The sequence below is a fragment of the Pongo abelii genome, chromosome 10 (assembly GCF_028885655.2).
Source record: "Pongo abelii isolate AG06213 chromosome 10, NHGRI_mPonAbe1-v2.0_pri, whole genome shotgun sequence".
Classification (NCBI taxonomy): domain Eukaryota; kingdom Metazoa; phylum Chordata; class Mammalia; order Primates; family Hominidae; genus Pongo; species Pongo abelii.
The window spans coordinates 43,097,769-43,102,901 of NC_071995.2; the positions used below are offsets into that span (position 1 = coordinate 43,097,769).

The window sequence follows — 5,133 nt, forward strand, 5'->3', positions numbered from 1 at the left end:
AAGCAAGGATGGCTAAACTAATATGAGACAAAATAGGCTTTAAGTCAAAAACTGTTACAAGACACAAATGTTGATATTATGTAATGATAAAAGGGTTGATTCATCTAGAAGATATAACAATTATAAACATATATAGCAAACTTCAGAAGTCCTAAATATATTAAGCAAACATTGACAGAATTAAAAAGGAGAAAAAGATCTATAATTATAGTAAGACACTTTAATACCCCACCTTTTATTAATGATAGAACAGCTAGACAGCATATAAAACAGAATATAAGGACATAGAGGTCTTGAACAACATTAAAGACCAATTGGACCTAACAGACACACATAGAATATTTTATCCAACAAAGCAAAAAAAAAAAACACATTTTTTCTCAAGTATATTTGGAACATTATCCAGAAAAAACTACATGTTAGGGCATGAAATGATTTAAAAAGACTGAAATCATACAAGTTATCTCTTCCAACCACTATGGAATGAAACTAGAAATCAATAGCAGAAAAAAATGGGAAAATGTACAAATATGTAGAAATTAAACAATACTCTCTTATACAACCACTGGGTCAAAAAATAAAGGAGAAATTAGAAAATATCTTGAGACAAATGAAAATGAAAACACAACATACCAAAATCTATGGGATGCAGCAAAAGCAGTGTTAATAGGGAAATTTGTAGATGCAAACAAACATATATACTCAAAATGAAGAAAGAGAAAATGGCAACCTTCAGCTGGGTGTGCATGGAAATGGTCCTGATTCATGCCTCTGGCCTGCTGCAGCAGCAGCAGCTACCTGGGGCTTGTGCAGCCAAGGGCCCAGCCAGAACATCCAGTAAGGCTCTCTCACTTCCTCAGAAGAAGGAAGATATTCATGATTACAATGATATAGACATGGCATGTCTTCTGGTAGAGTGGGAGAAGGATGATGACTAAAAAAAGATCTTCCAGAGCACAAGAGACCCTCAATACCTGTCAACTTCTTATATATCGACCTGGGCAAGCCTGAAAGCACATTGAAAATGATGAAAAAAGGGAAGATTCTTATATGTTTGTCACTGTATCAGGAAGCCCCACTGAGAAAGAGAGAGGAAATCATGAGCCTCTGTCAGGGCAGTCTTTTCAGTGCTAATGAAATGTCCAGAGGTTCACTGTGGGATCAGACCATACTATCTTCATGCTTCATGATGGAAAATATGCCTAGGATATCAATAACTCTTTTGTCAGTCAAGACAAGTGTGCTGATGCAACTCTGGAGGGACAGGTGTTCCCTGGCAAAGGAGAAGGAAGCAAAGAGAAAAATAAAGACAACATTGAAAAGAAGAAGAAAAGAGATCCAAAATCTTGGGCTTTCAATGAAGACAGCTGGAAATAGCAGAGAAGACCTGTAACAAGGCAGCCACAGTGGTCTGCAGAAAAGTAGATGGACATACAGAGCTCCTAGCTGGGCTCATGTGGTTGGGACTGGTGCAGGAAACTGCACAAAGGATGACATTCTAGTTTCTTCTAGAAAGAATCTGCCATATGACAAGTTTTGTGGTCAGTGTAAGAATTAATGTTTCAAAGGCTTCAAATAGACCCATTGAAAAAAGTGGCATGCCACTGTAAACTCCATGGGACAGCTGAAAAACTGTGAGTTCTCAAAGCGTGAGAGGGGATAAGTCTGCCTCCAAACACACATCCCCACTGGGGAACCAGAAAATCCAGATCAAGGGAGAAGGATTTAACCTACCTAGAGCTGAAATAGATTTAGGGAACCCAGTGAAATATACAGGTAGAAGAAGCAGTGGGAAGAGCTCTATAGGCACTCCCAGTCCCCATCTTGAGCCCAAGGAAGCCATCCCTGACTTTACCTCACAGGGATCCTTGGAGAAGGTAGCCAGCAAAATTAGGGAGAGGCCACAGGGTGAAAGAAGCTTCTAGCTGAACTTCGTAATAATTTCAACTGAGCACTAATTTTCCTGAGCAGAATCCAGGGGATGAATCAAGTGCAGGTACAAGCACAGAAGCCGCAGCTGATGGTGCAGGCAGGCAGGGAGGGTCATGGTCTGAAAGGCCTGCTTGCCTTCTCAGTTGAGAGGCTTGTAGCCTGGGGCAAGATCTCAGCCCTATCCACCAGCTGCCTGGATATAAACTCAGCACTTTTGGCAGGGCATGCTGGGAGTAAGACTGGCCTTGCTGGCTGTGTGGGAGCTGGGTCAGGCCTGTCATTGCTGGCTTTCCCTCACTTCCCTGGCAACCTGCATGATGCAGGAAGGGCAGCTGTAATCCCCCTTGGAACATAACTCCATTGGCCTGAGAACTACCCCTCCATCCCACACAATGACTGCAGCAACTCCTGCCCAAGGAGAGTCTGAGCTCAGAACCACCTAACCCTGCCTCCACCTGATGGTTTTTCTCTACCTGCCCTGGTAGCCAAAGACAAAAGACAAACTCTTGGGAGCTCTATGGCCCCTCCCATTGCCTGACAAACTTAAATACTTATCCTGGACAACTTAGGGAAAACTTATATCCACCTTCTACTACTGCAGCTGGTACTCTCTTGAAATCACCACCTCCTGACTGGAGGCCAACCAACTCAAGCCATTACAGCAACTCATAACAGAACAACAATGCTCCAAAGAAGGAGAAAACAACAACTAATTCCACTGCCTGCAACATCTTGGCTAACCAGAGGTCCTGAGTCTGTCTGTAATTATGTCACTGCCAGCATAACCAGCATGTAAGAAAACCAGTGCACAAAACAAAACTACAAACAAGGACTCACAGAATCCACTTCACACTTCACTCCCCTGCCACCTCCACCAGAGCAGGTGCTAGTATCCATGGCTGGAGACCTTAAGACAGATCATATCACAAGATTCTTTGCAGACATTCCCCAGCCCCAGCCCAGAGTCCAATAGCCCCACTGAGTTGCTAGACTCAGAAGAGCAATAACAGTCACTGCAGTCTGGCTCTCAGGAAGCCCATCCCTAGGGGAAGGGGGAGAGCACCACATCAAGGGATCACCCCATGGGACAAAATAATCTGAATAACAGCCCTTGAGTTCTAGATATTTCCAATGAGACAGTCTACCCAAATGAGAAGGAACCATAAAAGTAATTCCGGTAGTATGACAAAACAAGTTTCTAGAACACCCCCAAAAAGATCACACTAGTTCTCCAGCAATGAATCCAAACCAAGAAGAAATCTTAATTGCCAGATAAAGAATTCAAAAGGTTGATTATTAAGCTACTCAAGGAGGTACCAGAGAATTGTGAAAACCAACTTAAACAATTTTTTTTAAAAAATACAGAATATGAATAAAACAGTCTCCAGAGAAATAGATGTCATAAAAAAAAATCACAATTTCTGGAAATGAAAGACACACAGAGAAATACAAAGTACACTGGAAAATTTCAACAATAGACTAGAACAAGTGGAAGAAAGAACTCCAGAACTTGAAGACAAGGCTTTTGAATTGACCCAATCTGACAAAAACAAAGAAAAAAATTTTTTTAATGAACAAAGCCTCCAAGAAATTTGGGATTATGTTAAACAACCAAACATAAGATTAATTGCTGTTTGTGAGGAAGAAGAGAAATCTAAAAGTTTGGAAAAATTATTTGAGGTAATAATCGAAGAAAACATCTCTGGCCTTGCTAGAGATCTAGACATCTAAATACAAGAAGTTCAATGAACACCCTGGAAATTTATTGTGAAAAGATCATCACCTAAGCACATAGTCATCAGATTACCTAAAGTCAATAAAAACGAAAGGATCTTAAGAGCTGTGAGGCAAAAGCATCCAGGTAACATATAAAGGAAAACCTATCAGATAAACAGCAGATTTCTCAGCAGAAACCCTACAACTTCAAAGGGTCCTATCTTTAGCCTCTTTAAACAAAATAATTATCAGCCCAAAATTTTGTATCCAGCAAAACTAAGCTTCATAAATGAAGGGGAGATAAAGTCTTTTTCAGACAAACAAATGCTGAGAGAATTCACTGCTACCAAGTGAGCACTACAAGAAATGCTGAAAGGAGATATAAATCTTGAAACAAAACCTTGAAATACACCAATATACAACTTCTTTAAAGTGTAAATCTCACAGAGCCTATAAAATAATAACACAATGAAAAAAACACAAGGTATTCAGGCAACAATTGGCGTGATGTAAATGGCCTAAATGCTCCACTTAAAAAATACAGAATGGCAGAATGGGTAAAAATCCACCAACCAAGTATCTGCTGTCTTCAAGAGACTCACCTAACACGTAAGGACTCACATAAACTTAAAGTAAAGGGGTGGAAAAAGATATTCCATGCAAATGGAAACCAAAAGTATGCAGGAGTCGTTATTCTTATATCACAAAACAAATCTCAATAAATTTAAGAAAATAAAAATTACATCAAGTACTTTCTCAGACCACAATGAAATAAAACTTCAAATTAACTCCAAAGGTACCCTCAAAACTATACAAATACATGGAAATTAAATAATGTGCTCCTGAATGATCTTTGGATCAACAATACAGTCAAGATGGAAATTAAAACATTCTTTGAACTGAGCAATAATAGTGACCTATCAAAACCTCTGAGATACAGCAAAAGTGGCGCTAAGAGGAAAGTTCATAGCCTTAAATGCCTACATCAAAAAGTCTGAAAGAGTGAGCACAGACAATCTAAGGTCACACCTCAAGGAACTAGAGAAACAAGAACAATCGAAACTCAAACCAAGAGAAGAAAAGAAATAACCAAGATCAGAGCAGAATTAAATGAAATTGAAACAAACAAAAAAATACAAAAGACAGATGAAACAAAAAGCTGGTTCTTTGAAAAGATGAACAAAATTGATAGGCCACTAGTGAGATTAACCAAGAAACTAAGAGAGAAAAACCAAATAAGTTCAATTAGAAATGAAATGGGAAACACCAAAACAGTATGGTACTGGTATAAAAACAGGCACATAAACCAATGGAACAGAATAGAGAACCCAGAAACAAAGTCAAATACTTACAATCAGCTGATCTTCAACAAACCAAACTAAAACATAAAGTGGGGGAAAGGACACACTATTCAACAAATGGTGCTGGGATAATTAGCAAGCCACATACAGAAAAATGAAATTGGATCCCATCTCTCACCTTATA

At 39.2% G+C, this 5,133-nt stretch overlaps 1 pseudogene; it reads left to right on the forward strand.

Annotated features, from left to right (window-relative positions):
• Positions 1-695: 695 nt before the first annotated feature.
• LOC100449438 (LRP chaperone MESD-like) lies at positions 696-1,393 on the forward strand (annotated as a pseudogene).
• The last annotated feature ends 3,740 nt before the right edge of the window (positions 1,394-5,133 follow it).